We start from the raw sequence: 27,035 nt of genomic DNA on the forward strand, positions 1-27,035 counted from the left end.
TTTTGTTTTTTTCCAACCATTTAAAAATGTAGGGACCATTCTTAGCTTGGACCATAATTGCAGACTCCTGCTCTAGACTAGAGGCTACCAAAGGCTGCAGGAATTTTCTTTCATGTGCCCAAGAATGTGGAGAAGGACACTGTAGGAGCCAGATGGAAATCATTAACCCAAAGTCTGGGAGGGAGATGGTCTCCACCAGCCACACTCAAACAGGGAAACCTGGGGACTGACGACCACTAATGACTGCCACTCCCTCTTGAGGGTACAGTCTGGGCGTCCCTCCCAACAGCAACGCTTGAAAATCACAAAGGTTGTAAACTAAAGTTCCTCCGGTCTCGCTGTGGTGAAGTGGTTTCTTCTCTCTGTCTGTGGTTGTAAGGCTTCTCTCCAGCAAGCGTTCAGCTGGTGATTCAGGACAGTTTTTCTCCAGTGAGGCTGCAGTTCTTGATTGGTCCTGGGAAGAAGTGGGTGTAGCTCACACTCCTCTGCCGTCGTGGGCCCCCAAGGATCCCGCTTTTGACCAAAAGCGTTTTATGTCTGGGTTCCTGATTGATCCCCAGCACTCACTGCCCTGCCATCTCTGACCAATTCATGAGTGACCAGACTGCCGGGGCGGGACACTTCTTGCCATCTTCCCATCCTTGGGGACGTGCCTTCAGAACACTGTGCTGGTGCTTTATGTCTACCAGGAAGGCTTCTGGGAAGAGGCCGAGATGAAACCAACACAGCATCTGCCTGACCTGGAGGAGCGGTGCTGGCCTAGAAGGAGGTGTGGAGAGGGGCTCTGTCCCCCCGGGCCAGGATCCCTATGCGGCACAGCGCCCTTCCAGCAAGGTCTTCGGTAAAGAGGCTCGGCATTTGTCTTCTCATTTTACCCCATTCATTGAGTGCCTGCAGCGTGCCAGGCCCTGTGTTACTGAGGATAATACAGTGACACATAAGAAACGGGTACTGATCTCCATTTTTTTAACAGCTTTTTTGTATAATGCACACACAGTACCGTTCACTCCCATGGTGTGTGCGCCTCACTGGGCTTTACTATGTTCAGAGTGGTGCCACCATTACCATAAATAGTTGTAGAACATTTTTGCCATCCCCAAAAGAAACCCTGTACACACAGCAGCAAGTTTTCACTTCTCCTCAACCCCTGCCCCCAGCCCTAGGCAACCACCGCTCTCCTCTCTGTCTCTGCAGATTTGTTCTTTTGGACGTTTTTCACAAATGGAAGCACACGTATGTCGGCTTTGTTCACTTAGCATGCTGTCTGTTCCTAGCATGCATCAGGACTTCTTTGCTACGGCCAAATGGTACCCCATTTTATGGGCGTGCCATGTTTGCATGGCACAGGTGATAGACATTCTACTTTTGGCTGTTTTGAATAGTGCTGCTCTGTACACTCATGTGCAAGTTTTGTGGGGACCTGTGTTGTTGCTTCTCTTGTGCACACAGATAACTAGGCGTGGAGTTGCTGGGCACAGAGTAGCTGTGGGTCTAATACCTTGAGGACCTGCCACAATGTTTCCTACCCCCGCCTCCTCAGCCACACTGCTCACAGTCTGTCCTTTTGATGCCAGTGATGTGAGGTGGTGTCTCACCGTGGTTTTGGTGGGTGTTTCCCCAGTGACTGATGATGCTGAGCGACTTCTCGTGTGATTATTGGCCATTTATGTGTCATCTTTGGAGAAACTCGAATCAAATCTCTAGCTCATTCAAAATCTGGGTTACTTTTTACGATTGAGTTGTAACATTTCTTTGCATGTTCTGGATATAAATTCCTTGTCAGGTACATGATTTGCAACAGTTTTACCCATTCTGTGGTTGTCTTTTCATTTTCCTGATAGTGTCTTTATGTTTTGAAGCATAACAGCTTTTCATTTTGATGAGTCAAATTTTCCCTCAGTTCTTGAATAAACCCAGGTTTCTGAGTTTTCGGGTGTTTCTGTTGCATTGGAAAAGTCTCTAGAGCTGAGTAGTGTGTAACCAGTCTCATAACTTTTAAACCTTGGGGCCTCGCATGTTGGTGACGTTGTTTCAAATCCCATGACAGCAGAGACTAAGGCATGTCAGGTTCTTCACAGCATTCACTCACCACGTCACTGGTGAGAACGACCATAACCCAAGACCACTGGGCACACTGAGTGGGGCCGGACTTCCGCAGGCAGTCGGACACAACGGGTATCAGGGTGTACTGACGCACAAGTTGCGGTCACATCAACTCCTTGTGTGGCCTCAGGAGGTTGTTCAGCTCTGTTCACTCTAACAGAAGACATGGACCCAACAACAAGAAGTGCATCTGGGTCATGCAGTTAAGTGATCAGAAGGAGAAGTGTAAACTGTCCCTGCGCCAACGCCTACAGTTATGTTGGCAGTGCACCCTCCCCCTCTGCTGTTCAAGCAAATCTGGGGAGAAGCGAGACGTTCTGCTGACACCTGACAGACACCCGTGTGACAGGGTGCACTGTCTCGGTCAGCGGGGTGGTGCGAGCTCCGGAGTGGCATGGCAGTGGAGTGGAACCACGTTCCACGGTGAGGTGGGAAGGCTGGGTGCTCTTCCAGAGCCTCCTTTGTCCTGGGCCCCTTTTATCAGGTGTTGCTGCTCCTGAGTTGGGGTGAACGAGTGTGTGGGTTTTTTCTTTGCATGTAATGTGAACAAGTGGACATAAATCATGTAGCTGGGGGTGGGTGGCAGGGCACAGCAACATGAATGTGAGAAGGAGAGGAACCTTGCTAAGGAGAAGTGGCGAAGATGAGAAGTGCCTTTTTTCCAAATGCAAGGAAGGTCTGTGAATTTATTAAATAGGAAGTGAATCAAATAGGCACAATACAGTTTAAAAAATTCCCACACTGCCAGGTAGTTCAGTTGGTTAGAGCATCGTCTGAATGCACCAAGGATGTGGGTTCGATCTCCGGTCAAGGCACATACAAGAAGCGACCAATGAATGCATAAATACTGTAAGTGGAACAAGTTGTTGCTTCTCTCTCTCTCCCTTTCTCTCCTTCTCTAAAGTTATTTTTTAAAAAAGATTTTACTGGTCGTTAGAGGGTGAGGGAGGGAGAAAGAAAGAGAAACATCCATGTGTCGTTGCCTCTCATGTGCCCCCAACTAGGGACCTGGCCCACAATCCAGGCATGTGCCCTGACTGGGGATGGAACCGGCGATACTTTGGTTCATAGGCCTGTGCTCAATCCACTGAGCCAAGCCAGCCAGGGCTCTAAAATCAATTTAAAAATTTTTAAAAAAGTGTTACTCATAGAGCATTAAAGTGCTTGGACGACTCCTGAGCAGGTACAGTTTTGTGGTGGAGCCTGGTCACACAGTCCCATTGTGGGGTAGGTTACCTGGGATCAGGTAGGTGCTGGTGGCATCTTGGACAGCTCTGGCCTTTCTCTGCTGCAGAAATGCTCAGGGCCATTGTGTGCGGATTTGTGACCGTAAGCCGACCCGAGACTGGCCGTGCTTCCAGGGTGGCCAGTCACTCATAGACTCTTTCCGGAATCTGTGAGGCTTGGGCGTCTCTGCTTGCGTTCTTCTTGCTGGGGACGGATTTCCATGCTTTGAAGATGGGTGCGATGTGGTTAAATGTGGAGGCTGTGAAGTCATCTTGTCTTCTGCCACTTAAAGCCATGTGGCCTTAGGTACATTAATAAATGTTTTTTCATGTATAAAATGTAGATAATAATACCTCTTTTACGCGCTTATTGTGAGGATTAAGCGAATTCTCATGTGGAGTTCAAAGGCCAGCACATAGAACAGTGCTCATCGTGTGGTGAGCGCACATTAAATGGCGGCTGTGCTGGTGTTGCTCTGAAACAACCGAGCATTAATTTCCACCCAGCTCTTGTAAGTGAAGTAGGTGATCAAATTGGGTAGCGGTGTCTTTAGTGAAACGTGAAGTGTGAAAAGAAAAGACGATACTGTTCTTATTTATTACTTCCTGTGTGGTAGGCCCTGTCGTACACTCGAGTGTGGGCGCACGTGTGTAGTTCTCATTACACGCACTGCAGTCTGAGTGCCGGGAGGGCCATGCTCAGGGGGGCTGGTCCTCATCACACATCTCCCAGGAGCTGGGCGTTCTCTTGACTCCCTCACTGCTTTCCTTGTCTGTGTCTATCTTGGGAGCCAGTGCAACAAGAAAGCCCTTCTTTGCCCCGAGCCTGTTGTTTCAGCAACTCACGTAAAGCCATGCCCTCAGGGAGCTAGGAATTCCGGAACATACACTTTTTCTGGGTGAGTCTTTCTGTTGCAGTGATTGAACAGTGATGTGGAAGTCTTCAGGGGACCTGTCTTTCAGAAAGGTCAGCAATTACCTGTCCTACTGATTCGTCTTCCCCCACAGCCTCACCAGTTGCCCCAGGCTGGGGCATGAGGGCTTGAGCCTGTGTCTCCTCGCTGTCCCCCTGCAGGCTGCCTCCAGGCAGGGTTGGGGGGACCCTCCTGGGAAGGAATATGTGCCCAGCGACAAGTTCTCTTAAAACACATCCCTGATCAGATAACATGATTTATAGAAATCTCCTGTCCTATGGGTTGTCTTTTCACCTTTTGATGGTGTTTTCGAAGCCTAACATTCCCACGCCACCCCTCCCGTGCTTCTGCTGCCAGTCCTGTGTCCCACCCGAGGAGGCTTGTGGTGCCACCAGGTATCAGAGAAGAGGGGTATAGCGCCTCCACACACACACTCCCCGTGTCCCTCGAAGGTGATCAGCCCACGGGGTTTACGATGAAAGACCTGCATTCAGGCAGCCCAGAGCCACGGTGAAGCTCCACCTGAGGTACTTGGAGATGCAGAGAACGCCAAGGGCTGGGGCCGCCTGAGGTGGGCACCCACTCGAGCGCTGAGTGTGGGGGCTGCTGTGGGTCCAGCAGTGCCAGAGACTGCACATGCGGGCAGGTCAGGTTGTGGTTGCTGTGGGAACCGTGACCTTTGAATTTCCTGGCGTGTGCCTGGAATTTTAGTTGCATAATACTACAACAACTTGGAGCTTTGCCCCTTCTAGCCCTCCTTCTTGGCATTTAATTTTTATCTCAGTGAATTAGGCCCACAGCTCTTGGTCTGTCCTCTTCTTCTGGGGGCCGAGGGCCTCCCTTTCCTTCTCCAGCTCCCCCAGCCCTTGGGCAGGAGGCTAGCCAGGGCACTGGCCTGGGGCTTCTTCCTCTTATCCCCAGGCCAGGCCTGAGGCTGGGTGAGCCCACTCACTGGGAGCTGCCTCTGGGTGGATGGAGGTGAGGTTCAGGGTGGGCCCAGACACCCTTCTGGGCCTGCAAGTCAGCTGCTGTGTGTGCAGTGTCCTCTCCGAAAACCTGTGTCCCCCTTCCAGTGAACTCCACGTAACCGGAAAGTTTCATTTGGCATTTCATCCACTGTTGCCTTGGGATATTTTTCTTGTCTTGAGAATATTTGTCATTTGCGATGGACGGGTGGTCTGGTTTCTTTTTTCTACAAACCAGATTCTAAGATTCTTGAGGGTCAAGAGTTGAAGTTGTTGAGTTGCTTGCTCAGTGGTCACTGGATTTGCTGGATTAAGCATGTGTTCTCCTAGTTTCTGCTCTGAGGAAGGCCCCGGGCTGGGGGCTGTGACGGCTGTAGGGCAGACACAGGCCTTCGGTCAAATTCCTTAGGATGTCTCGCCTGGCCTCGCATGCTGTGAGCTCACCCTCCCTGCCAGCTTCTTCCTCTCCCTGGAAACTACCCTGCCTCTTGATTACCTGGGGGCCTGAGCACGGAGCTTCCTCCTGCCCCCAGGACATCTCCAGTCAGCAGTGTTCCTCTGGTCCCGTTGAGACACTGCTTCCTGGCGGAGGCCTCTTCTGACCAGTGCAGCCAGGGCCACCCCGTGTCCTGCTCTTCTTTTCCCACAGCCCCTCCACAGTCCGTGGGGGCACTCGCTCGTCTGTTTGTGCATTGACGTTTCCACAGTAATGCTTATGACCCCAGCTATCTTCCCACTCCTGGGACGTCAAGGCAGCATTTTGTACACACTCTGTACTCAGACCCCAGTGCCTGGAGTTTAGTAGGGTCACAGTAGATGCCAGACGATTGAGTGTTCTTCTAGAAACGTGTGCACTTTCTTTTTTAAGGGACAAGAAAGAGACATAAAGTGGTGACTTGTCCGTAGTTACACTGCCGTGGCTGTTTGTGGTTGACGGGCATGTGGGGCCACCAGGGTTCCACTCTTGAGGTGGAAATGGGGACTTCCCTGATCCAGGCAGAACACATGTGCTTCCGGTCCCCTCTTCCCTCCGCTGTGTGCCTTTGTTGGCTGGTCCTAGAAATAGCCTCAGGCAGCCCAGGCTCTGCCCTGTGCTGGATGGAGGGCAGGGTGAGGCGGGACTGCTGTTCCTGTCTGCGCAGTTGGAGGCACTGATTTCAGAACCTTTGGGAGACTCAGTTTTGCCCAGACTCTGAGTCATTTCTGAGAAGCAGCCTGTGAACAGCTAGGAGAAGCGGAGGTCTTTGTTTTTCCTCTTTGCTTACTTCCCCAGAGGAAACTGATATGGGTATGTGTGTTCTTCCTAATCTCTGAAAGGGGACTTAGTATCTCTGCTCTGCCATGGGCTGGAGGCTGCCTGTGAGCTACTGTGAAATGTCTACGTAAAGAGCCTGCAGTGTTGTCTCCCAGACGCTTCCAGCTGGGCGGGGAGAAAGCGCGCGCTGCAGACCCAGAGTGTAATTATTAATCAGACTTTCCTTTCCTCTCCTCGGCCCTGGGTCTGCCTTCCCTGCTCCAGCACCGGGAGGCACCGGCCGGCCTCGCCCAGCCCTCCTGCCCAGAGACGCGGGCTGGAGGGAAGCTCAGCTCACAGAGCCAGCAATTCTCAACCCTTTCATCTGATGGCACATAAAGTAATTACACTCTGCAGCACACCAAAAAAGTATTTTTTGCCAGTCTGACCAAAAAAAAAAAGGTATAATTTTGATTCCTTTGCACCAGACAGCTATTGTTGTTGGCTGTTGTCATTTTTTAATTTGACAATCTACAGGAAAAGAGGTCAGTGCCCCTGACTAAAGAGTCAGGTGTTGGCATGTTTTAAAAATTCTTGTGGCACACTGGGTGAAAACCGCTGGCCTAAGCCATATAATTTAGCAGGATTCACAAAAATGTAGAAAACTGTTTTATTTTTATCTTGTCCTCTATTTCAGTGCCCCACCCCACTTTGGGGCAGTACTTCGTAAACTATGTTCTGTGGACTGTTAAAGGTATTATGGAGAAAATTAAAATGTGTTCTTAATAAAATGATTGAATTTTACTTTTTTTTTAAATAAGGGGGAGGATTAGTTTTTAAAGCTTTTAAAAACTGATTATCTTCTGCAACAGTTAATTCATCCAAGAGACCATTTGATTTGTGATTGATGAAATACAGATGTATCCAAAATGTTGTTCAATTCATAGTTTGGAACTAGGTATTTTTTTTTGTCAGCCCATGCTAATCTAAGTACACCTAATACCTCTTGAACTCTTTTAGTCTTCTTTTCATAAGTTTTCTTTGAGAGCTTTTGTGGTCAGATCCGTTGGGGGAATGCTGGGCTAGCGTAGTCTTACCTTTAAGAGGACAGCAAGTCCTCCCTTAACATCAATAGATTCTCAGAAATTGCAACTTTAAGTGAAATGATGTCGTATCAACAAGAATTAAGTTACTACAGCAAAAACATTTTCACTGGTCACAGAAGTATCACCAAACTTCTAATAAAGACCCAAAACATTTCTAATATTAAACAGTAAAATAAATGTGAGTTATGCATACATCTAAGAACTAGTAATAAAAACAAGAGATCTATTTTTGAACCAGTTATTCCAGTTCAGGATCTCAGTGGCCAGAGCCTCTCCCAGCAGCTCAGAGCGTGGGCGACACCCACGCCGGACAGGATGCCCTCGCGTCGCAGGGCCGCCCGCGCCCGCACTCACACAGAGGGGATGGTGTGGACTCTCCAGGGAACCTGATGTGTGTGTCTTTGGAACGTGGCAGGAAACCCATGCAGCCAGTGGCCCCATCCAGGAATTGGGTTTTCCCTCCTCAGCATTAGAGAGAAGCCATGCTGAACGGAACAGCTGCAGGGGCCGGCCCCACCTGTGGACTGTGAGCAGGAGCCTGCTGTGTGGACACTGTCTCGAACGCTTCAGAGAGTTCCTTACCGTGAGGGGATGACTTACCCTCACAGTCGTCCTAGTCGCCTGAGTTAAACTGTGTTAATGTCTGTTTCCCACCGGGGATGCGGGGGCTCGGGGAGCTGCGGCACACCCCGGGTCTAGTGTGTGTCAGTCCCAGGTGTTCGGCTCCCGGCCTCTGGGGCTTTGGAGCCCGAGCTGTGTGCACAGCTAGTCCTGGCGTCTTCGCGATGTAGCTTTGGGGAGCTGTGTCCTTGCAGTGCTGCTGGTGTGAACCTTGGGGCCAAGGCCACCACCCCTGCCCCTCAGTCACCCCCTCCCCCAGCATGCAGGCTTCCCGGATGCCTCCTCTCTGAGCCGCTGTGCCGATCCATCCCACTCATCCCACAGGGTCTGCCCCGTCCCCTGTCTCCTGTGAGACTTGTCTGGCTCTGCCTGTGGACCTATTTTTACAAGCTTTGTCTTTCCTTAAATAGTGAAACGCTTATTATAATTAAATTCATTGGGTGTTTATTGAATTGAGTCTGTTAGAAGTTTGCAGCTAATCTCTTCCTGGCTCCTGAGCGCCCGCTATCAATAGCAGCCAGCGACGTGTGTGTGTGTGTGTGTGCACGCGTGCGTGAGTGCACACTCACACACATGCGCATGTATGCGTCAGGTTGCAAATCCTGAGTCATCAGATATCTCAGCCAGGGCTAATGACATTTCGAACATGTGTGTTCTACTTTTTTTGCAGTGTATGTGGAAATTCATTGGGAAATGTTGAATTCATAACTTTTTAATTGGTAGGCATGTTTCAGCCAACAGGTTGTAAGAAATAGCCTATATCATGTAAGGATTAAAAAATAGTTGATGGGCCCTGGCCAGCTGGCTCAGTGGGTTGGGGCATTGTCTGAGCACCAGAAGGTTGCGGGTTCGACCCCTGGTCAGGGCACAGGTTTCGGATTCAATCCCCAGTCAGGTGTGTATGGGATGTTTCTCACGTCGATGTTTCTCTCTCCCCCTCTTCCTCTCTCTCTCTCTAAAAATCAATAAACATATCCCCTCAGATGAGGATTTTTTTTAAAGCATTTAAAAAATGCCTTTAAAAAATAGTTGATGCCCTGGCTGGCATAGCTCAGTGGATTGAGTGTGGGCTGCAAACCAAAGCATCACAGGTTTGATTCCCAGTCAGGGCACATGCCTGGGTTGCAGGCCACGGCCCCCAGCAACCACACATTGACATTTCTCTCTCTTTCTCCCTCCCTTCCCTCTCTAAAAATAAATAAAATCTTTAAAAAAAAGATAGTTGATGGTAGAAAGGAGTCATTACCTCATTCTCCTGCCAAAAAAAAAAAAAAAATCCCTGGGGACTGCTGCCTGTACCGTGCATTTGGCGTTTAAGTACTGTGCATTTACAGTTGTTTTGTGTGTTGTCTTCACTGCTCACCTTGACCATGAGCCCTGTGAAGGTGGGACATCTGTCTTCAAGCAGAGGTGGCCCCAGGGGAAGGCTGCAGTTCCATTCAGTCCTGGAATCCCGTGTCACCTCCTGCTCCCACCCCTGAGCTTACTTCCTGGAGCCCTCCCATCCCTTCCTCCTTCGTGCAGCTTTCACAGACCCCTGACCTCCTGGACGTCTCATCAATGAATGGCAGTGACTTGTCGGGCTCCAGCCTTGATTTCAGCAGCATTGGACTGAGCTGTGGGCCAAACATTATTGTTTAAATAATTGTTTATTGAGCATTTTTGCCAGGCGTTTGGAAAATGCTTTAGAACTGGGTCCTCTCACTTATTTCTTAGAAATACCCTGTGAGGCAGGTACTGTTTTTACTCCGTCTTGTAGATGATGTACCTGGGCGTCACCCCGCTGAGTGTGCAGCACCCCTGGCGGATCTGTGTGGTGTTGGTTTCCCCGGGAACTTTCCACTGGGGAGGCAGAGACTCGCACTCGGCAGTACCCGGGCAGGGACCAGTCTCAAGTAGTTTGGTATTGTAGGGAGCTCCGGGGCAGAGGGACTCAGGAAAAATGGAGGAGGTAAGGGGCTGGGCAGGAAGCCACCTTCTGCTGGGCTGTGAAGCAAGGGAGGGAGGAGAAGCAAAGTCCCACTGTGGGGAGCAGTACAAAAGGGGCCTGCGTAAGAAGGACATGCTTGTGGGGGTGGGGACGGAGCTCAGCTGGGGGGCAGAGGATCTCAGGGCAGGTGGGAGATGAGATTGGGTCACTAGAGCCAGAAGGACTTGAAATCACACAGGAGTTGGCGGGGCCAGAGATGCTGAGTGCATCTGTATGGTCTGGGGCAGGATGAGTTTTCTGCTTTCTAGCCATGAGGTTGGCAGCAGATGACAGACTCCTCTGGACTCTGGCTGCCATCAGATCTGTCTGGTTCTTCATGATTCTCTCCCTGTGAGCCTTGGGGACCTGTTCTGGTGGACCCCAGGGGACCACCTGTCGGTATAGCAGCCCACGTCCATGGGTCAGACCACCCTGGAGTGTGGTGAAGCCAACAGATGCAGAGAGGGGGCCAGAGACTGGACTTGAGCCCAGCCCTGTAGCTACATAGGTGATCTAACTTTCATTCTTGTCTGCTTCCACCTGTAATTTGCAGGTAATGATGACATACTTTAGGGTAGTTTCGGGATGACGCTGGGAGCAGGTTTATCAGTACAGAGGCTATTTAATCTAGTGCTCCCTGGCTTCCTGAGATCAAGGGCCAGCTCTCTGCCCTGTGGGACTTTGGGCAACTTACTGCCACACCTTTTTGTTATCTGCAGAGTCAAGTTGATGCTGTCCCTGTGCGGTCCTCACAGTGAGAATTAAACGTGGTCACATGGTGAGTAAGTCCCTGAGGCTGTGATTAGCATCGTACTGGTCTCACAGGTGTGGAGACTGGAGACCAAAGCCTTGGGACTTTGTGGCAAGACACTGCCCCCCATGCCAGTGTGGGGGCTGTGTGCCTTGCACTTCTCCGAAGCACTGAAATGACCGCTTCCAGGATCTTTCTGAGATTCCAGGTGTCACTGAAGTTCTTAAAGAAGTCATCATCTTCGGATGCAAAAGGGCTCTTGCATCACAGCTTTTCTTAGGCACAAAAACATTTCCCTTCTTTTTTAAATAAAAAGGAGGAGGGAGTGAAGGGAGAAGAGTGCCTAGATTTCCTTCAGCCACAGTTTCTACCTCTGTCTGAGCACTGCCTCCTTCCCTGAGCAGGGGCCGCTTGCCCGCTCAGGCCAGGTCAGCCACGTTGGCTGGGTCGGCCTGGATGTGGCCTGGGGCCACGTGGCCTGAGGCCCCTCCTGTGAGCTGCCTGTCTGCCTGGTGCCCCCGAGCTGCTGCGGAGTTTCTGTTCAGGAATGTGCTCCTCCCACGTTCCAGGCCCAGACCAGCCCTGCTGGCCTCCACAGTGCCTTCTGGCTCCTCCTTCCAGAAGCCTCCAACCCCTGCTCTTCCCCCAAAATTGGGTCTGAGTCCTGAATTTATCTGTTTGGAGCAATTCTCCTCCCGCACTCCCCCTTTTAAAACAAAACTCAATCATTGGATCTTGTTCTCTGTAGATGAAGTGAGAGTTGCTTTCACAGGACTGGCTCAAACCAGAAACCAGCTGCCTTGAAATTGACATGACCTTTTTTTTTTTAAAGATTTTTATTTATTCTTAGAGACAGGGAAGGGAAGGAGAAAGAGAGGGAGAGAACTATCAGTGTGTGGTTGCCTCTCACGTGGGCTCCCCTGGGGGCCTGGCTCTCAACCCAGGCAAGTGCCCTGACTAAGAATTGAACTGGCTACCCGTTGGTTCAGAGCCCAAGCTCAATCCATTGAGCTATGTACGCCAGCCAGGGCTTTCTGCAACCTTTAAAGGGGTCGTTGGTATGTGGACCCAGTTCCCTCCCCCAGAACCGTGTAGTCTGCAGGATTCCGGTGCAGGCCGTGCTTGCGTCCAGGCAGGCAACACCTGGAAGGGGCACATGGGCTTGGTGTCAAGACTTTACAACCGCAGGGTCGGTCTGGTGGCACCAGCCCCTTTCACCCCTCCCACCGACCCCATGGTCAGTGGACATGCGCCATGTGCAGGGTGGTGAAGTAAACCCAAAGGCACACACTTGCCGCACAGGCAGACGATCAAACAGAAGTGCAGCCTGATCACTCGGTGCCTCTGGTGTTGGCAGCATGTCTTGTGTGGGGAGTGGCCACTGAGCAGTTACTTTGTACATAGCTGGGAGACAGGGCCATGCATATTTGGCCTCCGCCGTGCAAGATGAAAACGCAGTCGGGGGCAGTGAGAGGACAGCCTGCTGGAGGGTGGACAGGCGCCAAGGAGTGCAGGGCGACATGGGAGGCCACAGGCTGGCCTCCCTCCAGCTCTGTCTCTCGGGGCCCTCACGCTGGCTCTGAGCAGTATGGGCCCGTCTCCTCCCTGTTAGAGCACAGGGTCCCAACGCCAGGGGGGCCACCATGTGGAGCAGTCCACTGTCAGTGCCCTGGACGTTGGGGTTAGAAAGAAACAGGCCCCGCCTCCTTGGGGAGGACTGAGGAGGACATCTCTCTGTTAGAGCCTCGCTTGCTGTTGCCAGCGCAGCTGCACGTCTGTGAGGGGCTCTGGTTCTGCCATGGGTGATAAATGCAACAAGGATGGGGACCGTGTCCTTCCTGTTCAGGGTCCGTCTGACCTGCTGCCCAGTGGGTGAAGAGGCTTCCTGCCTGAAGCCAGGAGCCACTCGCCTTGGGGGTGGGTCAGGGTGGGAGCGGCTCCCTCGGGGTACCGCTCCATCTTCCCTGGAGCCTGACTTGCAGGTATGCGGTGACTCCTGAGGGTGACGGGGCCCTCAAGGTCGGAAGGGGCTCAGGTGAGTGCCGTCTTCCTTGGTCCAAGGGGTGTCAGCCTCCACTCCCACCCCCCCACTTCCCTACCACTTGGCGGACAGGCACAGGACAGTGGGCCCACTGCATGCTGTCCGCTGCTTGCCTTACTGTTTGGGGCCATTATGATTCTTGGATCTTTTCCCAGGTTTATGTAAAACAGACAGGAGCAACGTAAGTGCCCTGAAGGAGCAGAGAGGTAGCTGCCATTTCCCTTCTTACATGTGGGTGCCTGACAGCCTTCCTCGGAGCCGTCTGTGTGGGGGACAGTTGTGGGTCAAGTTAGGCCATGGGTTGGAGTATCAGAAGCGTTTATCCGTCTTCTTCCCCTGCACAGGATGCGGGTAGTAAGTCAAGTCAACATTTGGTTTGTATGCCCTCTATATCTAATCTGCTTTGTTTTCTTTCTTCAAAATGTCTTTGAAAGTTGCTTGTCCCCAGCACCTAAAACTACACCTGCCAAAATTGCTGCTCAGTGTTTGTTAAATGACTTTTTCTTTTAAAAGCACTGTTCCCATTCCCACAGCTCGAATCTGGGTGGGCCCCCTGGACATGACTCTCTGCAGATCACCTTCCTTGTCCCAACCTCCAGGCTGCAGGCTAGGGTGTCCTACTGCTGCCCCAGGGAGCCCCCACCCACCCAGCCTTGCATGTCCTCGGCCGAGCCTTGCTCTGGCCTGCTCTCTGCTTGCCCAGTCCTAGCTGTGCCCTCCCTCCCCGCACGGCAGCCAGGCCATGCAGCTCAGGACACGTTTGCCTGTTTGCCGTGGGACCTGTGTCAGCTTCCCCCTTGACTGGGTTGAGTGGCTCCTCTGGCCTTGCCAGTGGCCATCCCCCATCCGTCACTTCGTGCACAGCAAGAGAACCCTCGATTCGCACACCGGCCACTCCTACAGTCTGTGTCCTAGAGAATATTCACTAATGAGCCTTTTCCTACCGTGACCCCATTTTGAATCCTTTTTCTGTAGGTCTCATTTTCTGTTTTGGGCTACATGCTCAGGACACAGGTTTTGTGCATTTGGCTAAGAAAAAAAAATAGTTTTAAAAGCTGAATCTCACGGGAGGTGAGGTGGTCAAGGAGAGGAGCCGCTGTAGACAGGTATGAGTAGGGGCCACAGCAGTTGTGGCCTGGGGCGGGGAGACCTTCCTCCAAGCAGGAGCCTACCCCACACTGGAGGCCACCGCCAGTCACACCTGTCTGAGGGCAGGCACAGCTGGGGTGGGGGATAGAGACCCTGCAGCTGCCCTGGCTTCCCCTTCCTTATCTCCTGTTTTCCCGTCTCCACCCCAAGTCTGGCCGCCCTCCTGCCATGTTGGAGATACTGGTGCACCAAGCGTGGGGAGGGGAGCTGGCGTGTGGGCTTTCCCTCTATCGGGAGCCTGCTGCGCTGTGCAGGCCTGGCTGGGGGCTGATGAGGGGCCCCAGGAGCAGGGCCTGCGCGTGTGAAGGCACAAGGCCGTCTGCTCGGGGCGGGTCGTGGGGCTGAGTGGAGCCAGGAGGCTGGCTCTGGAGACGGCCAGCAGGGAGGGGCTCCTGTGTGTGCTCTTGTCTCAGATTCTTCTTGGCTGGTCCTCTCAGTTCCTCAAGCCACAAATCTCGGGATCACTGTCTCTTGCTCTCCCTCCTCATGCTTCACTCGTGAGCACGTCGTGTCCCCTCCACTCCACGTCTGATCCAGAGTTCTCCCTACCCCCCACCCACCTCCGGTGTTTCCGGAAACCTCCAACCACTTCCTCCCTTGTGCCCCAGGTGTGTGGTCTGTGCAGCAGCAGAGTGGCCCTCGAGACCCGGCTGCGGTCTCACCACTCTTCCCGTGCAGAGAGACCTCAGTGGCAGCTCTCTGGGAAGGGTGCTCCTGCTCACATGGTTCTTCCCCTCCCCCAAGTTGCTTCTGAGGTGGCCAGAGGGACTTCAGGGAACCTCTGGCTGGCATGGTGCTGCCCCCTCCCCTCCAGCGCTGTAGCTGCTGTAGGGGCCTAGAGAGGATGATGTGGTGGGAGATTTGGGTGGGGGAGAGGGCATGGCGTGGCTGCCTTGGGGTCAGAACTGACGCTGACTGCAGAGCCTCACTGGTGGATGCTGGTGGGGCCTCGGTGCTGCCTCAGAGGATGAGAGCACCAAGTGGAAGGTCTAGGGAGCGGGAAGTGGGGTGCCAGGGAGGCTGAAGGCCCCCCATGTCAGTCAGAACAGCTTTTCTCTGTCCTCAGTGGTGGGGACTGGGTGCTGATCCAGTCTGGGGCTGGAGGCTCCACGGGGCCCCGAGTCAGTGTGGGACTCCTGTCTCCTGCTCAGGTGCACTCTACCTTCAGTTCCGTCCCCCGTTTGGGGACCGGGGAGCAGCTCTGAGCAACTGGACTCCTGCGGCCCCTTTGGAGATGCAGACACACTGACACCCACACGTGAGTCATCAGACTCCTCTCCTGGCATCCCACAGCAAGAGGATACTTGGCTTCATGGCAGCCGGTGACAGTCACTTCACCCCTCCCAAGCCCTTTTTGACCTGGAGTGACTCCATGCTTCCTTGCTGGTGCTCTGAGTCTTCTTTCGTGAGAGGGATTGTAAATGCCAGGCACATGCAATGGGGTGCTGGCAGGTAGGGGCCTGTGGAGACAGGCCTCCCTCATCTCCAGCCCCTTTGGGCGTCACTCCCACCCTCTGTCTCGAGGCAGTTCAAGCTCGGGTCGGGTGTTTACTTTGTGCAGTGGCCTTGGACCGGAGAGGCGACGTGGCTCGTGGGAGGACAGAGCCTGTCCTTCTTGTCCAGGCTCCGCCCTGATTGAGAACCCAGTCCTACCTTGCCACCTGCCTCCTTGAGCACACACAGTGGACACACTGGGGGCCATGCCCCAGGCATGCATTTCCTTTTGCAAAGGGGCCTCCTGGGAAGCGCCAGTGCCACTCTGTCTGAGGCCACGGTGGAAGTGACCCATCCAGGTTCCGCCCTGATTGGGAACCATGTCGCCAGATGGCCCGTCACAGAGGCCGCCGTCCCAGCCCTGCTCTGGGAGGCCAGCTCAGGGTGGTGCTGAGGTGTTCTCTCCTGTCCGTCATGGGACAGCGAGGATTGAAAAAAGTGCCTCGGGAAACATTCCTCAGCCAGTGGCTGAGTGTGGGCCAGAGGTCACGATGTGAGGCTGGGAGCATCCCTGCAGCTGAGGGGCAGGCGCTGGCTCGGTGAGGTGCTTGCTGCCCTGCGCCGCCTCAGCGGGGTGGACTCGGGCTGTTCGCACAAGTGAGACAGCTCTGTGGCCCCTGGCCCTCGGGCGTGGCAGCTGAGGACATGTCCACCCGAGCGACCTGAGTGTTCGTGTAACCCCGAGGCCCGAGTGCCCCCACTCTCGGACCCTGTTTCTCTCGTCCTGACCTGTCGCCCATACTTCCGGCTCCCCTCAGTCCCACCGGGGCTCTGTTTCTCATTCTGCTTTCACCTTCTCTGCAGCCCCCGGGCCGGACTATCCTGTTTGCCTCGGGTTCTTGTCGGTCAGCGGTCAGGTGGGCATGGCTGGGCGCTTGTTACCAGGGCAGCACCTCAGCCACCACTCGCCCCCCGGCCTCTGGGACGACCCCGCCTAGAGACAGCCCCCCAGGGCTTGGCCACTGTGTACTTGCAGGGGCACGCAGGGCATATTCACCTGCCGCCCTTTCCTCCCGTCCCCTCTGGGCAGATCCTGATACAACCTGGCCGCAGAGCAGGCAGCGACTCCAAGTCCCCATTTGTTGAAAGTATGTCCGAGCATGGAGGGAAGGTAGGAAAAGGCTGACATGTGTGCTCACAAAAGTTACTGCTGAAAGGGCAAGAACAAGCACCCGAGGATGCGATTCGCCCGAGTCCACCCGGTGAGGCTCTGCTGGGGGTGGGACGCAGGCGTTGGAGCCAGCCGACCTCGGCCGGAATACTCCCCGCCTGTGGCTCACTGTAGGTACGTGACCTGGGAGGTGTGGGTTTATCTGATCTCTAAAGTGGGGTAACATCACACCTGTGTGACCAAGTGAGGGCTCGCCGCTTGGCAGGCGCAGAAGCGAATACCATAGTCCAGCCTTTGGAAAAGGTTTTATGGTGAGGCCAATGGCAAGGAGCCCAAAGGTGAGGCTCACGTCTGTCTCCCATCCAGGGCTCAGGACAGGATTTACGGGGTTTCAGCACCGGATCTTCCTGGACAGTGGGCCCAGGCTCTCTGCTTCTAAAAGGGTTCCTGCATCCTGGTTCCAGTCAGGCCCTGGCCAGGCCTAGTCCTTTGGGTTCATGGTGGGGAGCAGGGAAGGGCTCACAGTGCTGTGTCTGAGGTTTGGGTGTGGGTTCTGCGTCTCGCTAGAAACAGGGTTGGACCAGTTTGCGCTGGTTCCCCAGTTACACTGACAGTGTCCCTCCAAAGACACAGGGAGACGATGCAGGTAAAGCACGTAACAGACGCACTCGGCGAAGGTAGGTGCATGGGAGACGGAACGTGTTTGGGGACCCAGTGACAGTGAGGCCTTGAGTTACTTCAGCTGGGCTATTGTTTGCCTTTGAGAGTTTTCCATTTTCTGAGAATCGCGTGACATCTGCCCCGTGCCGAGTCAGGATCGGCGGGATGGGCCATAAGCTTCTGTGTGCAGATTCCGTTCTCCCCAGAACACCCATCTTGGGGAGGAGGGCCTGCTGCCACCGGTGTGTGGATAGGTGTGGTGGAGGGAAAACCTGGCCCAGCCCTGCCATGGCGCACTGTGCCCATTCTGTGTCCCTGCGCTGCCCCTGTACCCGCGTTCCTGCGGACAGATGCACAAAACAGACCACTGAACGGTGGACCCAACCGAAACAAGTGTCCTGGGAGCTCTTAGAAATACACTGTTTCTGTCTGTCCTTGCCAAGCTCGTGCAGCCCTGGACAGGGAGAGGCAGGCAGCAGGAGGGAGGGGGTGGACTAGCCCCGGCTGGTCAGTGAGGACCGACAGGTTGTCCTGGAGCGAAGGCTGTGCTCCTGGGACCTCCTGGTGGACCTCCTGGGTCAGCACTGACCGGCTGTGTGTCACGGTCTCTGTGGGTGCATAATGTCTGTTGGCAGGCGGTGTGGGTGGGATCTGGGGGTCAATTTACAGAGGCATTTCTGGGTCTTTAAATATGGAAACCAGTGTGCTCACCCACTGGACCCTCATTTCCTATCCCGTGTGGCATCTGCTTCGCCTGCTGTGCTTGAGCCTTGTTACATGTCGTGTGACCATTTGTAATGCCAGACTTGCGATGTGATGGTGCCGCGTCAGTGAAGCACCAGACCTCACAGAATCCGCGGGTCGGCACCGTTGGTGATTCTGCAGCAGCTGCGTGGTCCCCTCCCGTGAGGGTCAGTGGAAGGGGGCCCACATCCTGCAGCTGAGGATGAGGCAGGCAGCCCGGTGTTCACCTGACCTCTGCAGGGTCCCCTTTCTCGGACTGGCCTGCACTGTGGGGGTCGTGGCTGTGTGGCGGGCGGCCTTGGCCCCCAGGCTCAGTGACCCCTTCAGCGGGCCCAGCCTCCCCGTCAGGACACGGGCTGCCCGGAGGATTTGGGCAGTGGTCAGTCTGGATGAGTGAGCAGACCAGAGCGGGTGTGCCATCCAGGCTAACCCAGTGGCTTTGGTCCGAGCCTAGATGGACCACCGCTCATGTACAGTGTTTTTCTGAAGTCTCTCTCCTTTCTTCGTGATTTCAAAGATTTCTTGCCTCCCACTGGGACGCAGCCCCTGCTCCAGGTCTGGAGTGTGGAGAGTCAGCAGCAGGGCTCTGAGCCCCACCTTCCTGCTGGCCCTCACCCAGCAGCCTGCTGGAGGGAGGGAGGGGCGGTGGGAGGGGGTATAGGCAGGAAGGGCCAGGGCTAAAAATAGGCAGCTTAGGAGAACCTGCTGGCTGCTGGCTCAGTCAGATATGGTCCTCCCCTGATAACCGAGCTCAGAGCAGAGTGTGTTCTTAGGACGAGGAGAAAATACATCAGCCGTTGTTAAAAGAAAACAAATGAATGTCACTGCAAAATACAGGCTTTTACTGTAGGTCCCAGCTAAGAGGAACTTGGTGATTTTGGAGGTATGTCCCTGGTAATCCTGGGGACGTGTTTGTGAATGTGTGTGCACACGTGTGTGGCCTTAAGCATGTTCAGTGTCAGGTGCTGTACACTCTGGGGCGGCAGGTAGGTGTTCCTCCAGAGGCTTCCCTGAGAGGCCTTCCATGTGTGCGCCTGCCCGTACCTGGAGGAGGCCCTGTGGGGGTGCGCACACAGTGAGTACACAGAAGCGCACCGCTTGGGCCTCACACGGGAGGCAGGTCTTGCACAGGGGGTGCCCGGCTGTGGAGCAGAGGGTCCAAGGGCAAGCAGTCCTGGTCATTCTCATGTGGCCTGCAGCTGGCATCATCCTCTCTGTCTCTGTTATAAAAAGTAGGGGTCCCTCCCAACCTGGGAAGGCAAGTCTACCCCAGCCGCCCAGACTGCAAGGCAGGTGCTGAGGGACAGCTCTGAGGGAAGCCAGTGAGACCACTCCTGGGACACCATGGAAAACATCTCTAGGACTTGAGCTGTGACCTCTGTGGGTCATGCACGTCTCTCCTGATGCCTAGTGCCCTGTCTTCGCCCAGGAGGAGGTTCTGGCCTGGCTTTCAGACTGGGTTTTAAACATCTTATAAGGTTCTTGCTTTTGCATCCTGCTGGGCTTATGTCTGTCCTCTTCAGTCCCCTGAGAAGGGGGCTGTGCACTCGGCAAACCGCCCCAGCCCTGCTCTGCGCTGGAGCCGCGTGACCTGCTGAGTGAGTGCTTGTGTGGTGCTGGGCCTGTGGAACTCCTGGCGTTTCTTTCACCTTGGTCTGTGGCTAAGTGCAGGCGTCTTTCCCTTGCCCCCTTTGCCCCCTGGGCAGAAGAGAAGCCTTGTCTGTGGTCTGTGATGGGTGGGCTGTCCCGGCAAGGCCTTCTTGGGTGGAATTGGGGCACCTAGCTACTGCTGGCTGGCTTGGAAGTCCCTTTCCCCGCTAACACCCAAGCCTCAAGCCACCGCCTCTCTGGTAGGAGATGGCACGTCCTTCTGGGACTCTTGCTGTTGTCCCATTTGGGGAAACCTGAGTACAGAAATGATGGAGGATCTTCTCAGTAGGGGCCTTTCTTCTGGCTCCTGGTCCCACAGTGGGTAGCTGTGCCGTTCCCACTACCCCGCAAGGCTTAGTTGCTCAGAGGGCTGCTGCTGCAGGGGAGTTGGCCCAGGACCCTGCTTTCAGACGGGCCAGAGCGAGCCGTGCCGAGCCGTGCTCTGAACTGAGACATCTGTGTGAACGTCGACAGTGAGCAGGGGCAGGGGCGCAGGCCCTGGGGTGGCTCCGAGAGCTGGCTCCTGGCTGGACGCCTTTTCTTGTGCTGTGGGCCAGTAGCACTGGAAACTGGCCTGCAGGCTGACCCAGCCTGAAGCTCACAGTAGAGTGTGTATTTATTGGCTTAATCTTAATTTCACATCTAGTCGTACTGTTAAAAAAAAAAAAGTCCCACTGCTTGTGAGACATATTTAATTCATACTCATTTAATTTAACTTGATAGCATTTTTATCTTTTAGAGTAAGCTCAGGGGGTGTGGTGGTATCAGAAATAAATTGCACAATGATCAATCAATCAGTCACAGCCTTACCTCCCCCCAGCATGTGCACCCCTGCACCCTCAAGGGACTCCCAGGTGCGCCGTTGTCACTTACGGGGAGAACTGGTGGAACCCAGTAGCCTCGGCCTTGGACCAGAGCCCAGTGCTGTCCTCCTTGCCACCTGGCCCTGCCCCGCGGGTGCGGCTGTGGATCCCCAGGAGAGCTGGCATGCACCCTGGGCAGGGCGGGGCACGGGGCCTGGACACGGCCTCTGTGTCCTGAGCGGAGCTGCCTCCGGCTCCATTGTTCAGGACTTGCTATGACAATGTGCTTGGCCATCAAGCCTCGTGCTGCGGTTGTGAACAATGCTTGCTCTGTGAGTTTTCTGCTTCACCCCCCTCTCCTGGAGCCTCACACCCTCTGCCACGGCCACCCCGCTCTCCGTGCACATTCTGACCTCTGCCAATGGCTTCATTCAGGAGGCAGCCCTTGTTTTCTGGGAGGAAAAGGGATCTACAGGACTGAGCCGTGGTGCATACAGAATGCTACTTAACTTCTGTGTAGAGGTCTTAGCTGACGTCTGGGCAACCCCATGTGTTTCTGTGCAGTGCCACCCCCTCTTCCTGCTCCATAGCCCTGTTTGAACACACTCAGATACTCACTCACACTCACACACTCACACGAGCTCAGATCACAGAAGCAGCTTCCCACGTTCTCCTTCTTGGGCAGAGGCAGCAGGCAGACTCCTCAGAGCACCTCGTGGAGCAGAGGCTCCGCTGCCCGTCTTGGCGGGCATGGAGGTAGCTGGTGGAAGGGGCCCGGGTATGGGACTGGATGGTCTGCTGTTTGCACCTAGGGGATTTGGGGTCTCTCTCTTTTCTCCACAGAGAACTATTGCCCCCAGCATCTCAATCCTATAGTCGAGCATGAAAACAGCATCAGAAAACCCTGCCTCACACTTCTTGCACTTTGAATCGTGGTGGCTGGTTTCACAGATGACCCTGCTCTGCCTTCCTGCACTGATGGCTGGTGACAATATTGTCACAGCGTGACCCTCACAGCCCCCAGCGCCCGCAGCAGAGCTGTGGCTCCTTGTTCTCCTCCAGCTCATGCTTTGGACAAGAGGAGGCAGTGGGGGCAGAGCTGCCTCTTCAGGGTCTTAGCACAGAAGATGACAGTGTTTCTCAGGAAACTCTATTCAGGTAGCTCAGGAAAGGGGAGGAGGAAGGACTAATTCCAGGAAAATAAATAAGTGAAAAGATGTCAGTTGGTTTCCTGTGAAGCTGGGGAGCACTTGCTGTCCACGGGCTTCCAAGCTTTGATGTGTGAGGGGGTGGGGGGGCTCCGAGAAATGTGAGGGGCTACTGTCGCTGATCAGTGGGCTCCTGGATGAGACACATGGAAGGAGCTCATTGCCACCCAGACAGCATCACAGGAAATGCCAAAGGGACGTTTTTGAGAAGAAAAAGTAAAAAATGTTGCAAAGAGAAAAAACTACCACTGACAATGGCCAGTACATCATAAAAGCAGGGATTCAGCCCATACGAAAGCTGGCACAAAGGTTAAAATGCAAAAGCAGGAAGATCATGTGTAATTACAACAGTAAATTAAGGGGTGCACACAAACACACCCTCGCAAAAGAAGTAAAAAATAACAACAAAACATAAACGTGGAGGGGCTGAGAAAAATGGTAGTGATTTCAGAATGTGTTCCAACTTAAGTGACCATCAACTTAAAATAGGCTGCTGTTCAGTATAAACATAGCTTAGTGTATCTGCCCACAAACCAGAACCCCACCAGAGACACACGAAACACGGAGTGAGGATCCAAACGCCGCACTGCAGGAAGTCATCGACACACAGAAGAATGAGGAAAGGACAGAGAAGAACGAAAACAATCAGAAAACAAAATGACAGGAACTGCGTACCTACCAGCAGTTTCTATGAGTGTGGACGGACTAAATGCTCCAAATGGCTGAAGACAAAGCGACACCTTTGCACAGGGCAGCCCTGCTCAGCTGCGAAGAGGGGGAGCCCCTGCCAGTCACAACAGTGAGGACGGACCTGGAGATTGTGGTGCTAAGTGAAGCTAGTCAGACAGAAGGACAAGTACCTCATGGTTTTTCTTATGTGTGGAATCTGAAGAACAAAGTTAACAAAACAGAAACAGACTCTTAGAAACAGAGAACAAACTAGGGGTTGGGGCGTTGGGTGACAGGGTGGAGGGACTGAGAAGGACAGATGGGCTGTCACAGAACAGTCCCGGGACATAAAGCCAACCATACTGTAACTGTGCATGGTGCCAGGTGGGCACTGGGAACACTGGGGGCAACACTCTGAAGTGTACGACTGTCTAACCACTATGCTGTGCACCCAAAAGTAGTACATAGTACTACTGAATGTCAACTGTAATTGGAAAAATTAAAATTTTAATTAAAAAAAAACAATAAAGTTATTGGTGAATTGGCCCTTGCGTGGGCTTGATGAGATCCACTTTTGTCTGGCCCCAGGTGGGCCTGCTATGGTGCAGGTGGGCGGTGGGGCCCCTGGGGACCCAGCCAAGTGGTGCCCGTTGGGCTTGGACTCTACGGGGCTGTCTGGGTCGTCTTCACAGGCTGGGCTTGCCTTTTCCTAGCAGCTGCATTACTAGACACCTGTAACCTGCAGCTGCTTGGACCTTGGGAAGCCGAGGGGAGTGGCCAGGCCTCTTTGGGTGTCTCTGTGGCAGGAGGTGCTGATGGTGGCCCCTTCCGTTGGGGGCCCAGGGGCACTGACGGAGCTTGGAGAGCGTTTGTCCTACGGTGTCACACGTGAGCATGGCCCAAGCCTCAGCAGTTGCCTGAGGACAGATTTTCAGCCCACCTTTTCATCTTCCAACTCGTGGTCATACATGAGTTAGCACTGCCCACAATGACCATTCCCAAAAGCTCCACCGCAGTCTCTCTGCTCTGGAAGGGCGGGAGGTGAGGATGTCTGGCAGGAAACCTGTGGGCGGGCCAGGAGCCGGACCAGCGTCCACCCCGGCCACAGAGCTGCCCTCAGTAGGGGGGCTGTGTTTATGGGCCCTTTTCAGAGCAGCATTTGGATTTCTTGGGTGAAAGGAAACTTGAAAGCCGGCGTGGCAGCCACAGTGGCTCCTCTTGGTCTTCCTTCACCCACTTGGGTTGTGCTGGATTATGTTCTTTTCTGCAAACGTGCAATCACAGAGCGTCTTAGACGTCTGGTGTGACTGCACCCCCACAGAGACAGCACGGCACAGCCGGCTTACGTTTTTCTGAGCAAACACACACCTGGACATTAGGCACAGTTACCTGAGCCCCGTGGGACATTCCTCAGCCCTTTGGTTGGGCAGTTCTTTTGTTACTGTTTTTTCACCTTGGGGACAGCAGAGGTTTGCTGAATGGGTGGTTGACGCATGCAGGGGCGAAAGCCGGCTCGGAGGCCAGTGCTGCTCTGATTATTCAGCCGGATGCTGCCGCGCTCCCAGACTCTTGTTCCTCTCTGCCCACCAGCATGTTAGAATTTTGTTGGGGAGAGTGCCGCACCCCCATCCTGGGCACCACAGATGCTCCAGTGTGTGGAGCTGGGCTGGGGCCTGGTGAGTGCACAGGCGTAGTTTTTCAGGTCTCTTGATGGCTCCAGTGAACAGAGCTCCTCGTCGAAGACTGTACTGAAATGCAGTGTGTTTTCCCTTTTCTTCCTCTGTCAGGTCACGCACCCAGAAGTGGCATGTGTGTGGCAGTTCTTTCTTACCGTAAAGTGTGCGTTCTGTAAATGGAGAATTGCCTGAATTTTAAGGATGTTAACTGTCACTTTGGTGTGACACATGAAGCTCAGCTGGTCTCCACTCTCCCTCTCTTACCTCCCGTCTGTTTGGGGGAGCTCCTTGTCTTCTGGGGAAAGCCCAGCTGTGGGGCTGCTGAGGGCTGTCAGGGTCCTCGGGGCCTGCCGACCAGTGTCCATGGAGTGAAGGGCTTCATCTCCACTCCTGGCGGTGACGGTGGCTTTCAGCTTGGCTGACCATAGATGCTGGAGCTTCTGTTCACTTCTCCGATGGCGGAATCTCTCTCGGCAGGAGTCTTCCAAGTCCCCCAGGGCAGTGGCAGGCCAGAGCACAGTGGTGTGGAGCAATGCTGGCCCTCGTTCCCCGTATCCAAACTGCAGACTTACTCAAGCCTGAGAGAATGAGGAGCGCAGTGGGGTCTGGTCCCTGTGGAGTGGGTGCCTGCTGTGCCTAGGAACATGGGTGGAGCTCATGCTCACCTCAGTCTGTTGTTAGTGGCAGGTGGGGGTGGGGCAGGGGGGACAGACCCACCCTCTACCAGGTCCTAACGTAGTGTGAACGTGCCAGGTTTTTGGCTTGTTTTGTGTGATTTGTCACATCCTGGTTAGCTCTCTGAGCATTTGACACTGGCCTGTCAAGCCGAGTGGATAGCTTTTCCATTGAGGAATCAGCCCATCTATCTAGAAAATGTTCTTTGCCTATGTGGCACTCTCCAGCCCCCTCCCTCCCTCACACCCTAAGGCGCCTCGAGTGCCCGCTTACACCTTGGGTTTATGCCACCCCGGCTTCTCTCCTTGTGGTAAAGTGCTTTTTTTTATTCATTTACTTCCAGATCTGTTTATTCTTTCCTATGCTGTACAGCAGCCCACTGTGGGCTACACGTTGCATGGGATGAGCCCTTCCCTGTTCCCTGTGATCCCAGGCTTGGTTCAGCTTTTCTGAAGTTGTGTTGTGTGGGTTTACCAGCCTTGTCAGCATCAGTTCTGCTTGTAGATTTACTCAGAAATACTTTACACCTATAACAAGTCTCGGTTTTGACATCGTGTTTAACTGGCCCCCAAAGAGCAGGTGTGGAAAGGCAGCTAATTGACATGTTGACAAAATCAGCCCCCAGGCGTCCGTCACATAGGAGGGTGTAGAAGATGAGGGGGCGCAGCGTCTGGGTGCAAGTCACTGTGGTGGGGCTCGGGGGCGGGGGGGCAGCACTGTAGCTGCAGGGGAGACCTGTGTGGACGGACAGCTGCAGAGCCTGGGCCCTAGGGAGCGCTTAACCCACCAGAGGCCAGAGGGCAGCCCTCGCGGTGAAGCTGGGTCGGTGGGGGCATGGGTAAAGGTGGGGAGAGCGGGGGAGGGGAGGGGAGGGGAACCAGGACGCTCAGAGCAGTGAAGGAACACTTGTTTGGTAATGTGAGATGCTCAGGCGGCTCACACACTTGGCCTTGACTACTGGAAGTAAAGATAAGGCGCTTGGTGAGTTTCGTGTCGGCTCTCGCTGAGAAGCCTGGGCATGGGTGGACATAACCTTGATCACTCATTACTCCCTCCGCTGCCTGAATCTTCCATTCTGCTCAAACCCAGGTGCAGCACACTGAGTGATCCTTGGGGCTGGCAACCCCTTACTGACACAGGGTCCGGATTGTTTTTGACATTACCAAATACAGTGATTAATTCTAGATTATCTTTGGTTAACCATTAAATATGACATTTTATTCTCATGAAATATATTATACAGATCAACTTAACTAGAGCAAGTCCTTTACCATGGTTCCAGCATTACAGTTTTTATGCTTTTATAACATGTAATGAAATTAATATTAGCTATGTCCTCTGTTTCAAAAATACAGCATGTGTGTGTCCTTATTTGAAAGGCAAAGGTGAAAAGTCTTTAAAGGATTCAGCAAATGAATTGTTTGTAATTTGATTATTTAATTTTGCTAATAAAAGAAGAAAATCTGTGCTCTATGTTTGAAAAATGAGGAAAAAACAAAAACCAACCTTGGCACTTCCTTGCTCAGCTTCTGTCCTGAGCCTTGGAGTCTGGACCCTCGCAGGCTGCTGGCCATCCTGATGGGCCATCAGGGCCGCTGGAGGGGGTTGGTGCCCACCCCACCTGCTGACAACATCCGTCAGGACTATGCGCTGGGGGCTCTGGTGTTCCCTGGGGTCTCAGAGCCCCATGGTGCTTCATGTGCACTTGCTTTCCTGCAGTACATGGACGTGACTCAATCTCGTTTGATGTGATGGTAGGAGCCGAAGTCTCCGAGTCACTGTCCAACCAGGAAGATCTGGCATTGCTCAGTGTGGGAAGAAGCATTTGGCTTCTTTGGAATGATTGACAGTCTGATGCTACCTGGCCGAGTTGGAGAGACAGGCGGCCGGGTCGGTTTTCCACAAGGTAACAGAGCCGACTCAGAGCCTTGGACCTGCTCGCCTGTACCTACTGTCTGCGGCCCAACCCACTCTGTGGGCTTCCTGTCCTTGAGGACGGCAGCACACGGGGTTAGCATCGCCCCTGCTTTTGTGGGGGGAAGGACACTGCTCCCCACCAGGTGTGGGTGTGTGGAGTGGGGCTGTGGCTGGGTTTCAGCTCCCTTCTCCCCCTTTCCCCACCCCCAACAAGGGAGCTTGCACGGCTGCTCCCGGCTGCTGGAGCAGGAGCCTGGCATTTACAGAGCACCCTGAGCTCTGATGCCTGCGCGGGTGTGTGTTTATCTTTTGTTGCTTGTTACCCAAATGAGTTTCGCTGCAAGTGGTG

At 53.8% G+C, this 27,035-nt stretch overlaps 1 protein-coding gene across 3 annotated transcripts in view; it reads left to right on the plus strand.

The window, feature by feature from the left end:
- The window catches only part of MICAL3 (microtubule associated monooxygenase, calponin and LIM domain containing 3), a 133,284-nt gene that overhangs the window by 16,902 nt on the left and 89,347 nt on the right, over positions 1–27,035 (plus strand). The window contains exon 1 of one of the 3 annotated variants that reach the window (XR_004899803.1): positions 22,962–23,459. The exons of the other annotated variants lie outside the window; for them this stretch is intronic. The gene's annotated coding sequence lies outside the window, so the exon portion shown is untranslated. Of the gene's footprint in view, positions 1–22,961; positions 23,460–27,035 lie in introns of those variants that run through there. 3 annotated transcript variants of the gene reach the window in all.

The sequence above is a fragment of the Phyllostomus discolor genome, chromosome 11 (assembly GCF_004126475.2).
Source record: "Phyllostomus discolor isolate MPI-MPIP mPhyDis1 chromosome 11, mPhyDis1.pri.v3, whole genome shotgun sequence".
NCBI classification, from domain to species: domain Eukaryota; kingdom Metazoa; phylum Chordata; class Mammalia; order Chiroptera; family Phyllostomidae; genus Phyllostomus; species Phyllostomus discolor.